Raw genomic sequence first — 13,478 nt, forward strand, 5'->3', positions numbered from 1 at the left:
TCCCCCTGGCCTCTCTGTTATTGCACTCCCTTTAAAATTGTACCATTTCATTTGTATTGTCTCTCCTCATTCTTCCTTCCAAAATGCATCATTTCACATGTCTCTGCATTAAATTGTATCTGCCATGTGTCTGCCCATTTCACCAGTCTGTCCATGTCCTCCTGAAGCCTGTTTTTTAAAATATTTGTTCATGCGATGTGGGCGTCGCTGGCAAGGCCGGCATTTATTGATTAATGATAAAGAGAGGGAAGATAGATTATGAAAGTAAACTAGCACTTAACAGATAGTAAGTGTTATGTTCAGATTAACTCCACAAGACTGTATATCTTAAGCTCAAACTGTTGTGACCCTGGACTCTTTATTGTAACTCCAGAGTGAGGAGGCAGTGTGGTAGACTGCCTTTTATACCTGCTTCCCCAGGGTGTGCAGGTGACCCTTGGGTCTCTCACAGGTACGCCCCCCTGGTGGCAAGTCTTACACATTGGTAATGTTTACATACATAACATCACTCCCCCCCCCCCCCACCCCTCTCCAAAGTCTTAGATACAAGTTATTTACAAGTTGAGGCGATCAGGCGCTCCACGTTCCCGGGTTGATCGCCTGAGTTGAAGTCCTGGCATGGGTGAGTCAGTCGGATCATTGCTGCACTGCGGGTGTGGCTGGTCTGATCGGACTGTCGGGCATGGTGGGTTCATTCTCGTGGTTGACCGCGAGGTCTGTCATGTATTCAACCAGCATTGTAACCCATGTATAAACTGACCTAAGTTGTACACCGTGAGAACACTGACCATGAGGTGGGAGACACTCCTAACCTGGACCTTCAGGTATAAAAGGGGAAGCTCCACCCACCTTCATCACTTGAGTGCTAAGGAATAAAGGACAGGTCACAGACTGACCTTCTCTCAAGCATGGGCCTCTTGTGCATTTATACTGTGTAGTAAGGACGTATCAATGGCGACGAGGATGGGATTTAAACCACGCGAGGTACTGTGTTAAGGAATGATTGGGACAGAGATTCAACATTGTTAAAGCAGCACACAGTTCTCCAGGCAGACAAGGGCAGTCAGGCATGCCCCAACATGTAGTCGAACCCAGAGGGAGAGTTCGACAGAGACAATGGCAAGCTGAACAGCGATTCACGCCATTGCAAGGGACAATGCGGCCAGTAATGGGGCCATCAACACCTGTTAATGGTGCACTCAAGGACAATAACAGGGGCAGTCAGGGACGATCGACTGGTAAGGGACCTTTTGTTTCAAACCGCAACTCATGCTGGAGGCGTGGAGGCATACATTCAGCCGGAGTTTGCAGAGATGAGCAAAATACCTGCAGAAATTGCAGAAATGGACACTGGGGGAAATCGCTGGAAGCTAAAGTTCAGCGAGTTCATGTGGAGCATGTATACAGTTCATACACCAGGACGCCACCGATAATGATGAAAGTGCTCCTCAATGGCATCCCAGTATCAATGGAGTTAGACATGGGTGCCAGCCAGTCTCTGATGGGTATCAAACAGTTCGAAAAGTTGTGGGCATCCAAGGCCAGGAGGCCAAAATTATCGCCGATTGACGCACAGCTATGGACTTACACGAAGCAGATCATTCCGGTGCTAGGCAGCGCCACGGTAGTTGTGACCCACAAAGATTCGGAGAACAGGTTGCCATTCTGGATTGTCCCAGGAGACGGTCCCGCACTACTGGGGAGGAGTTGGCTTGCTGTCATGAACTGGAAATGGGGCGATGTCAATGCAATTTCCTCTGTGAAACGAGTATCATGCTCACAGGTCCTGGACAAATTTGACTCATTATTTCAACCTGGCATTGGCATTTTCATGGGGGCCAAGGTAGTGATTCACATAAACCCGGACGCCAGACCAGTACACCACAAGGCCAGAGCGGTGCCGTACGTGATGCGGGAAAAGATAGAAGGCGAATTGGGCCGCCAGTTGAGGGAAGGCATAATCTCGGCAGTCGAATTCAGTGACTGGGTGAGCCCGATTGTGCCGGTGCTCAAGGCGGATGGGTCGGTCAGGATATGTGGCGATTACAAGGCCACCATCAATTGGGTGTCACTCCAAGACCAGTACCCGCTACCGAGAGTGGAGGACCTCTTTGCGACGCTATCCAGTGGCAAACTTTTTTCAAAATTGAACCTGACCTCAGCTTACATGACCCAGGAGCTGGCGAGTGAGTCGAAGAAGCTGACCACCATCACGGCACACAAGGGGTTGTTTGAGTACAACAGATGTCCGTTCGGGATTCGCTCGGCCGCCGCAATAGAAACATAGAAACATAGAAAATAGATGCAGGAGTAGGCCATTCGGCCCTTCTAGCCTGCACCGCCATTCAATGAGTTCATGGCTGAACATGCAACTTCAGTACCTCATTCCTGCTTTCTCACCATACCCCTTGATTCCCCTAGTAGTAAGGACTTCATCTAACTCCTTTTTGAATATATTTAGTGAATTGGCCTCAACAACTTTCTGTGGTAGAGAATTCCACAGGTTCACCACTCTCTGGGTGAAGAAATTCTTCCTCATCTCAGTCCTAAATGGCTTCCCCCTTATCCTTAGACTGTGTCCCCTGGTTCTGGACTTCCCCAACATTGGGAACATTCTTCCTGCATCTAACCTGTCTAACCCCGTCAGAATTTTAAACGTTTCTATGAGGTCCCCTCTCATTCTTCTGAACTCCAGTGAATACAAGCCCAGTTGATCCAGTCTTTCTTGATAGGTCAGTCCCGCCATCCCGGGAATCAGTCTGGTGAACCTTCGCTGCACTCCCTCAATAGCAAGAATGTCCTTCCTCAGGTTAGGAGACCAAAACTGTACACAATACTCCAGGTGTGGCCTCACCAAGGCCCTGTACAATTGTAGCAACACCTCCCTGCCCTTGTACTCAAATCCCCTCGCTATGAAGGCCAACATGCCATTTGCTTTCTTAACCGCCTGCTGTACCTGCATGCCAACCTTCAATGACTGATGTACCATGACACCCAGGTCTCGTTGCACCTCTCCTTTTCCTAATCTGTCACCATTCAGATAATAGTCTGTCTCTCTGTTTTTACCACCAAAGTGGATAACCTCACATTTATCCACATTATACTTCATCTGCCATGCATTTGCCCACTCACCTAACCTATCCAAGTCGCTCTGCAGCCTCATAGAATCCTCCTTGCAGCTCACACTGCCACCCAACTTAGTGTCATCCGCAAATTTGGAGATACTACATTTAATCCCCTCGTCTAAATCATTAATGTACAGTGTAAACAGCTGGGGCCCCAGCACAGAACCTTGCGGTACCCCACTAGTCACTGCCTGCCATTCTGAAAAGTCCCCATTTACTCCTACTCTTTGCTTCCTGTCTGACAACCAGTTCTCAATCCATATCAGCACACTACCCCCAATCCCATGTGCTTTAACTTTGCACATTAATCTCTTGTGTGGGACCTTGTCGAAAGCCTTCTGAAAGTCCAAATATACCACATCGACTGGTTCTTCCTTGTCCACTCTACTGGAAACATCCTCAAAAAATTCCAGAAGATTTGTCAAGCATGATTTCCCTTTCACAAATCCATGCTGACTTGGACCTATCATATTACCTCTTTCCAAATGCACTGCGATGACATCCTTAATAATTGATTCCATCATTTTACCCACTACCGATGTCAGGCTGACCGGTCTGTAATTCCCTGTTTTCTCTCTCCTTCCTTTTTTAAAAAGTGGGGTTACATTGGCTACCCTCCACTCCATAGGAACTGATCCAGAGTCAATGGAACGTTGGAAAATGACTGTCAATGCATCCACTATTTCCAAGGCCACCTCCTTAAGTACTCTGGGATGCAGTCCATCAGGCCCTGGGGATTTATCGGCCTTCAATCCCATCAATTTCCCCAACACAATTTCCCGACTAATAAGGATTTCCCTCAGTTCCTCCTCCTTACTAGACCCTCCGACCCCTTTTATATCCGGAAGGTTGTTTGTGTCCTCCTCAGTGAATACCGAACCAAAGTACTTGTTCAATTGGTCCGCCATTTCTTTGTTCCCCGTTATGACTTCCCCTGATTCTGACTGCAGGGGACCTACATTTGTCTTTACTAACCTTTTTCTCTTTACATATCTATAGAAACTTTTGCAATCCGTCTTAATGTTCCCTGCAAGCTTCTTCTCGTACTCCATTTTCCCTGCCCTAATCAAACCCTTTGTCCTCCTCTGCTGAGTTCTAAATTTCTCCCAGTCCCAGGGTTCTCTGCTATTTCTGGCCAATTTGTATGCCACTTCCTTGGCTTTAATGCTATCCCTGATTTCCCTTGATAGCCACGGTTGAGCCACCTTCCCTTTTTTATTTTTACGCCAGACAGGAATGTACAATTGTTGTAGTTCATCCATGCGGTCTCTAAATGTCTGCCATTGCCCATCCACAGTCAACCCCTTCAGTATCATTCGCCAATCTATCCTAGCCAATTCACGCCTCATACCTTCAAAGTTAGCCTTCTTTAAGTTCTGGACCATGGTCTCTGAATTAACTGTTTCATTCTCCATCCTAATGCAGAATTCCACCATATTATGGTCACTCTTCCCCAAGGGGCCTCGCACAACGAGATTGCTAATTAATCCTCTCTCATTACACAACACCCAGTCTAAGATGGCCTCCCCCCTAGTTGGTTCCTCGACATATTGGTCTAAAAAACCATCCCTTATGCACTCCAGGAAATCCTCCTCTACCGTATTGCTTCCAGTTTGGTTAACCCAATCTATGTGCATATTAAAGTCACCCATTATAACTGCTGCACCTTTATTGCACGCACCCCTAATTTCCTGTTTGATGCCCTCCCCAACATCACTACTACTGTTTGGAAGTCTGTACACAACTCCCACTAACGTTTTTTGTCCTTTGGTATTCTGCAGCTCTATCCATATAGATTCCACATCATCCAAGCTAATGTCCTTCCGAACTATTGCCTTAATTTGCTCCTTAACCAGCAATGCTACCCCACCTCCTTTTCCTTTTATTCTATCTTTCCTGAATGTTGAATACCCCTGGATGTTGAGTTCCCAGCCCTGATCATCCTGGAGCCACGTCTCCGTAATCCCAATCACATCATATTTGTTAACATCTATTTGCACAGTTAATTCATCCACTTTATTGCGGATACTCCTTGCATTAAGACACAAAGCATTCAGGCTTGTTCTTTTAACACCCTTTGTCCTTTTAGAATTTTGCTGTACAGTGGCCCTTTTTGTTCTTTGCCTTGGGTTTCTCTGCCCTCCACTTTTCCTCATCTCCTTTCTGTCTTTTGCTTTTGCCTCCTTTTTGTTTTCCTCTGTCTCCCTGCATTGGTTCCCATCCCCCTGCCATATCAGTTTAAATCCTCCCCAACAGCACTAGCAAACACTCCCCCTAGGACATTGGTTCCGGTCCTGCCCAGGTGCAGACCGTCCGGTTTGTACTGGTCCCACCTCCCCCAGAACCGGTTCCAATGCCCCAGGAATTTGAATCCCTCCCTGTTGCACCACTGCTCAAGCCACGTATTCATCTGCGCTATCCTGCGATTCCTACTCTGACTATCACGTGGCACTGGTAGCAATCCCGAGATTACTACTTTTGAGGTCCTACTTTTTAATTTAGCTCCTAGCTCCTTAAATTCGTTTCGTAGGACCTCATCCCTCTTTTTACCTATGTCGTTGGTACCAATGTGCACCACGACAACTGGCTGTTCTCCCTCCCTTTTTAGAATGTCCTGCACCCGCTCCGAGACATCCTTGACCCTTGCACCAGGGAGGCAACATACCATCCTGGAGTCTCGGTTGCGGCCGCAGAAACGCCTATCTATTCCCCTCACCATTGAATCCCCAATCACTATTGCTCTCCCACTCTTTTTCCTGCCCTCCTGTGCAGCAGAGCCAGCCACGGTGCCATGAACTTGGCTGCTGCTGCCCTCCCCTGATGAGTCATCCCCCTCAACCGGACCCAAAGCAGTGTATCTGTTTTGCAGGGGGATGACCACAGGGGACTCCTGCACTACCTTCCTTGCACTGCTCTTCCTGTTGGTCATCCATTCCCTATCTGGCTGTGGACCCTTTCCCTGTGGTACGACCAACTCGCTACACGTGATACTCACGTCATTCTCAGCATCGTGGATGCTCCAGAGTGAATCCACCCTCAGCTCCAACTCCGCAACGCGGTCTGTCAGGAGCTGGAGGTGGATACACTTCCCGCACACGTAATCGTCAGGGACACCGGAAGTGTCCCTGAGTTCCCACATGGTACAGGAGGAGCATAACACCCGACCGAGCTCTCCTACCATGACTTAACCCTTATATACACTTAAATTGGCAACAACAGTGTTAAAAGTTACTCACTGATATAGAAGAGAAAAAAGAAAAACTACTCACCAATCACTTACCCTCTTGGCTGTGACGAAATATGGAAAGCCTCCTCAAGTCGATTCCAGGGACTGTGGTTTTTCAGGACGACATCCTCATTACGGGTTATGATACTGAAGAACACCTCCACAACCTGGAGGAGGTGCTACGCAGGCTGGACCGGGTAGGTCTGCGACTGAAAAAGGCGAAGTGCGTCTTCCTAGCTCCAGAGGTAGAATTCCTGGGGATGAGGGTAGCAGCAGACGGGATCAGCCCTACTGCATCCAAGACGGAAGCGATCCAGAGAGCACCCAGACCCCGTAACACGACGGAGCTGCGTTCGTTCCTGGGGCTCCTGAACTATTTTGGTAACTTCCTTTCCAAATTGAGCACGCTGCTAGAGTTGCTACACGTGCTCCTACGCAAAGGTCGCGAATGGGTCTGGGGGGACAGCCAGGAAAGGGCTTTTAATAGAGCACGCAATTTGTTATGTTCCAACAATCTGTTAACACTATATGACTCATGTAAGAAACTTGTGTTAACGTGCGATGCGTCGTCCTATGGTGTCGGGTGCTTGTTGCAGCATGTCAATGCCAACGGTCAGTTACAGCCGGTAGCTTATGCCTCCAGGAGTCTGTCCCAGGCAGAAAGGGGCTACGGGATGGTAGAAAAGGAGGCGCTCGCATGTGTATATGCGGTAAAGAAAATGCACCAGTACCTGTTTGGCAGGAAATTTGAGCGGGAGACAGATCACAAACCCCTAACGTCCCTTTTGGCCAACAACAAGGCCATAAATGCAAACGCATCGGCCCGCATACAGAGGTTGGCACTCACGTTAGCTGCGTATGACTACACAATTCGGCACAGACCGGGCACCGAAAACTGCGCCGATGCACTCAGCAGGCTACCACTAGCCACCACCGAGGGGGCTACCGAGCATGTTGCTGAGATGGTCATGGCTGTTGAAGCTTTCGGAAGCGAAGGCTCACCCGTGACAGCCCATCAGATTAAAGTCTGGACAAATAGAGACCCGCTATTGTCTCTCGTCAAGAAATGTGTCCTGAATGGGAACTGGGCAGCCACGTACAGGGCATGCCCTGAGAAATTTAAACCATTTCACAGGCGCAAAGATGAACTCTCGATTCAGGCCGATTGCCTACTGTGGGGAAACCACGTAGTCATGCCCCAGATGGGCAGAGAGGTGTTCATCAGAGAACTCCACAATGGGCACCCGGGCATTGTCACGATGAAGGCAATTGCCAGGTCACACGTTTGGTGGCCAGGGATAGACGCAGATCTGGAACTTTGTGTTCGCAGGTGCAACACGTGTGCCCAGCTGGGCTATGCGCCCGGGGAAGCCCCCCTTAGCCCCTGGCCATGGCCCGCCAAGCCTTGGTCACACATCCATGTGGACTACGCAGGTCCTTTCATGGGGAAAATGTTTTTGGTTGTAGTAGACGCCTACTCCAAATGGTTCGAGTGTGACATTTTAAATTCAAGCACATCCTCTGCCACGGTAGAAAGTCTACGGGCAATGTTCGCCGCCCACGGTCTACCGGACATCTTGGTCAGCGACAATGGCCCGTGCTTCACAAGCACTGAATTCCAGGACTTCATGGCAGGCAATGGAATTAACCATGTTAGAACGGCAGTGTTCAAGCCGGCCTCAAACAGCCAGGCAGAACGAGCAGTGCAGATAATCAAACAGGGGATGCTCAGATTCCAAGGGGGTTCCCTACAAACCCGCTTATCACGCCTCCTGTTGGCCTATAGATCCCGACCACACTCGCTCACAGGTGTTCCACCCGCAGAGCTACTAATGAAAAGGACACTCAAAACCCGATTATCCCTTATACACCCCACCATGAAAGAAATTGTCGAGAGCAGGCGCCAGTCACAATTTTACGACCATGACAGGAATGCGAGGGCGCGATGTATTGATGTAAATGATCCTGTTTTTGTCCTCAACTACGCTGCAGGGCCCAAATGGCTCGCAGGCACTGTGGTTGCCAAAGAGGGAAATAGGATTCTGGTAGTTAAACTTACCAATGGACAAATCTGCCGCAAACATGTGGATCAAACAAAAATGAGGTTCAGCAACCCAATAGAAGAAGCAGAGGAAGAACACAATATAGAGTTCACTCCACCACAGGTGACCGAACACCGGAACCAAAGGGAGGAGAGCCCAGTCACTGTGGGCAGTCCGGACAGGCCTGAGGCACTGCAAACAGCAGACACTCAGTCCAGCGCCCAACAACCGGAGCCCCAACTCAGGCGCTCTATAAGGGAGCGTAAACCACCAGAGAGACTCAACCTGTGATCCCAATAAGACTTTGGGGGGGAGGTGATGTCATGTATTCAACCAGCATTGTAACCCATGTATAAACTGACCTAAGTTGTACACCGTGAGAACACTGACCACTAGGTGGGAGACACTCCTAACCTGGAATTCAGGTATAAAAGGGGAAGCTCCACCCACCTTCATCACTTGAGTGCTAAGGAACAAAGGACAGGTCACAGACTGACGTTCTCTCAAGCATGGGCCTCTTGTGCATTTATACTGTGTAGTAAGGACGTATCAAGGTCGATTGCTGGTTGGGTGTGTGTGGGTGGATCAATGATGGTAATGTCCTCTTCAAACTGTTCTTGGTTGTCAGTGAACCGCAGTTTGGTCTGATCCAAGTGCTTTCTGCACGTTTGTCCATTCAAAAGTTTGACAACAAACACTCTATTCTCCTCCTTGGCTAACACAGTGCCAGCAATCCATTTGGGACCATGACCGTAATTAAGAACAAACACAGGGTCATTAACCTCAATGTCACATGTTACAGCCGCGCGATTGTGGTACGCGTTATGCTGGTGAAGCCGGGTTTCTACATGATCGTTGAAGTCCGGGTGGACTAAGGAGAGCCTGGTTTTGAGTGCTCTCTTCATTAGCAATTCTGCAGGGGGAACACCAGTAAACGAGTGGGTTCGCGTGCGGTAGCTGAGCAGAATCCGAGATAACCGGGTCTGCAGGGAACTGTCCGTCACGCGTTTCAAGATGTGCTTGATGGTTTGGACTGCCCGTTCCACTTGACCATTGGATGTGGGCTTAAGCGGCGCAGACCTGACATGTTTGATGTCATTGCGGGTCATGAGCTCGTTGAATTTTGAGCTGGTGAAACATGGTCCATTGTCAGTAACAAGGACGTCGGGCAAACCATGGGTGGCGAACATGGCCCGGAGGCTTTCAATGGTGGCAGTGGGCGTACATGACGACATTAATATACATTAAATCCATTTGGAGTAAGCGTCCACTGCAACCAGGAACATCTTTCCTAGAAAGGGACCAGCGAAATCTACGTGGTTCCTGGACCACGGTTTGGAGGGCCATGACCACAGGCTCAGTGGGGCCTCCCTGGGTGCATTGCTCAACTGTGAGCAAGTGTTACATTGGTGTACGCATGACTCCAATTCCGAGTCAATACCGAGCCACCAAACGTGCAACCTGGCGATAGCCTTCATCATGACTATGCCTGGGTGAGTACTGTGATGGTCGCCCATAAACGTTTCCCTGCCTTTTTTTTGGCAAAATTACATGATACCCATAGGAGACAGTCCGAATGGATGGACATTTCATCCTTGCATCGGTGGTACGGCTTAATTTTGTCTTGCATTTCCCCCGGAACCGCCAACCAGCTCCCATTGAGGACGCAACTTTTTACTAGTGACAGCACCGGGTCCTGGCTAGTCCAGGTCCTGATCCTGGGTGACCCCTCGCTCTCAAAAGCATCCATTACAAGAAGCAAGTCTGCGGGTTGAGTCATTTTCACCCCGATGGTGGGCAATGGTAGCCGACTGAGGGCATCCGCCCAGTTCTCAGTGCCTGGTCTGTGGCGGATTACATAGTCATACGCAGACAACGTTAGTGCCCATCTTTGGATGTGGGACGAAGCATTGGAGTTAATATCTTTGCTTTCTGAGAACAACAAAATTAGCGGCTTGTGGTCGGTTTCGAGCTCGAAGTCGGAGTCTGAATAGATATTGATGCATTTTCTTAACCCCGTACACGCATGCTAATGCTTCTTTCTTAACCATACTCTAGGCTCTTTCAGCCTTGGATAAGCTTCTGGATGCATATGCAACCAGTTGTAGTTTGCCTGACCGATTGGCTTGCTGTAACACACAACCGACCCGTACGAAGATGCATCATAAGCGAGTACTAAACATTTACATGGGTCATACAATACAAGTAACTTGTTAGAATGTAGCAGGTTTCTGGCCTTATTAAAGGCTGTCTCTTGAGATTTACCGTAAACCCAGTCATCACCCTTGCGTAGCAATAAATGCAATGGTTCCAGCAAAGTGCTCAACCCGGGTAGAAAGTTACCAAAATAGTTGAGGATTCCCAGGAACGAACGCAGCTCCATCACGTTCTGTGGTCTGGGTGCATTCTTGATGGCCTCCGTCTTGGAGTCCATGGATCTAATGCCGTCCGCCGCAATCTTTCTCCCCAGAAATTCGGCCTCTGGCGCCAGGAAAACACACTTGGAGCGTTTCAGCCTGAGTCCCACTCTATCCAGTTGTTTGAGAACCACTTCCAGGTTGTGCAAGTGTTCAGTGGTGTTGTGGCCAGTGATCAAGATGTCGTCTTGAAACACCACGGTGCATGGAACCGATTTCAGCAGTCTCTACATGTTCCTCTGGAAGATGGCTGCAGCCGAGTGAATCCCAAAGGGGCATCTGTGGTACACGAACAGTCCTTTGTGCGTGTTGATGCACGGCAATTTTTTCGAAGGTTCAGCCAGCTCCTGTGTCATGTAAGCAGAGGTTAGATCCAGCTTGGTGAACGACTTCGCCCCCTGCTAGCATTGCAAATGGGTCATCCGATTTGGATAGTAGGTACTGGTCCTGTAACGAGACTCGGGTGATTGTTACCTTGGAGTCCCCGCAGATTCTGACCATCCCGTTGCTTTTCAACACCGGAACTTTTCTTCTCCCAGAGGGTTGTGAATCTGTGGAATTCTCTGCCCAAGGAAGTAGTTGAGGCTAGCTCATTGAATATATTCAAATCACAGATAGATAAATTTTTAACCAATAAGGGAATTAAGGGTTACGGGGAGCGGGCGGGTAAGTGGAGCTGAGTCCACGGCCAGATCAGCCATGATCTTGTTGAATGGCGGAGCAGGCTCGAGGGGCTAGATGGCCTACTCCTGTTCCTAACTCTTATGTTCTTATGTTCTTATGTTCTTATTAATGTTGGGGAAGTCCAGAACCAGGGGTCACAGTCTAAGGATAAGGGGTAAGGCATTTAGGACCGAGATGAGGAGAAACTTCTTCACCCAGAGAGTGGTGAACCTGTGGAATTCTCTACCACAGAAAGTTGCTGAGGCCAATTCACTAAATATATTCAAAAAGGAGTTAGATGTAGTCCTTACTACTAGGGGGATCAAGGGGGTATGGCGAGAAAGCAGGAAAGGGGTCCTGAAGTTGCATGTTCAGCCATGAACTCATTGAATGGCGGTGCAGGCTCGAAGGACCGAATGGCCTACTCCTGCACCTGTTTTCTTTGTTTCTATGTTTCCATGAACAATTGGACTGGCCCACTCGTTGAACTCGACTGGCGATATGATCCCCTCGCGTTGAAGTCTGTCCAGCTCGATCTTGACTTTCTCTCGCATCGTGTATGGAATCGCTCGGGTCTTGTGATGAACGGGTTGTCCATGAGGGACTAGATAGATCTGCACTTGGGCGCCTATGAAGTTGCCGATGCCTGGCTCGAATAACGACGGGAATTTGTTTAGCACTTGGATGCACGAGGTATTATCCTCCGAAGACACTGCTATGATGCTATCCCAGTTCCATCGGATCTTTCCTAGCCAGCTTCTGCTGAACAGTGTTGGGCCATCGCCTGGCACGATCCACAGTGGTAAATCATGCACAGCTGCATCGTACGATACCTTCACTGCCGCACTGCCAGTAACTGGTATGAGCTCTTTGGTGTAAGTGTGCAGCTTAGTTTTGGGCTTAGTTTTGGCCTTTGTGCCTTGTTGCCCCACAGTTTCTCAAAAGCCTTCTGGCTCATAATTGACTGACTCGCCCCCGTGTCCAATTCCATGGAAACTGGAATGCCGTTTAATTTGACTTTTAACATTATCAGAGGGCTTTTGATGGTGAAGGTGTGTATCCCATACACTTCCTCTTCAGCCTCGGGTTGGGTTGCCTCTCTTACTTGTTCAGTGTGATCCACGCCGGATCGGTCATCTTCTGCCGACTCTGCCACGTGGTGAGTCGCAGCACGTCTGCACATTCGCTGGAGGTACCCCATTGTTCCACAGCCCTTGCACACGTAGTGCTTGAATCGACATTGATGGGCTCGATGATTACCCCTGCAGCACCAACATGGTGCTAATGGATTCGCATTCACGCCCCACGGCGGACTCTGAGTCATCCTAGGCCTGGCCTCTGCGGGCGTGTAGGCTCTGCCATGTACAGTTCTGCCTGCTGAAGGCGTTATTTTATGCACAGTACTTGCCGGTGAGTTCCGATGCTGCAATGATATCTGTTTAGTGTTTTCGTGGACATAAAAGCCTGGGCTATCGTGATGGCCTTGCTTAGATCTAGGGATTCGTCGGACAGCAGTTTGCGAAGAATGATCTTGTGGCTGATTCCAAGCACAAAGAAGTCCCACAACACTTCCACCCAAAATCCAGCAAATACGTATGTCCCGCAAGGCGTTTTAGGTCGGCGACATAGCTCGCCATGTCCTGGCCCCCGGAACGGTGGTGTGCATAAAAGCGATATCTGGCCATTAAGATGCTCTCCTTCGGCTTGAGGTGTTCTTGAACCAGCGTGCACAACTCTTCATATATCTTTGCCGTTGGTTTCGTCGGTTTTGTTGATGAGGCCATATATCGTGGACCCGCAAACGGTGAGGAGAATCGCCCTGCCCGTGACTGCGGTTTCTTCCTTTTTCAGCTCGTTGGCCACGAAGTAAAGGTCAAGATGCTCAACGAAGGCTTCCCAATCATCACCCTCAACAAATCTCTCAAGAATACCAACGGCAGCCATAACTGCGTGAAAGTTCGTGATCTATTACTCGTCACCAATTGTTACATTCAGAATAACTCCA

The 13,478-nt window shown here is 49.0% G+C and overlaps 1 protein-coding gene across 1 annotated transcript in view; it reads left to right on the top strand.

The window, feature by feature from the left end:
* LOC139230264 (guanylyl cyclase C-like) overlaps positions 1–13,478 on the top strand; it is a gene marked incomplete at its 5' end in the record, with an annotated part of 252,495 nt that overhangs the window by 152,313 nt on the left and 86,704 nt on the right. The window lies entirely within an intron of this gene.

Source organism: Pristiophorus japonicus, chromosome 19 (genome assembly GCF_044704955.1).
Source record: "Pristiophorus japonicus isolate sPriJap1 chromosome 19, sPriJap1.hap1, whole genome shotgun sequence".
In the NCBI taxonomy this organism is placed as follows: domain Eukaryota; kingdom Metazoa; phylum Chordata; class Chondrichthyes; family Pristiophoridae; genus Pristiophorus; species Pristiophorus japonicus.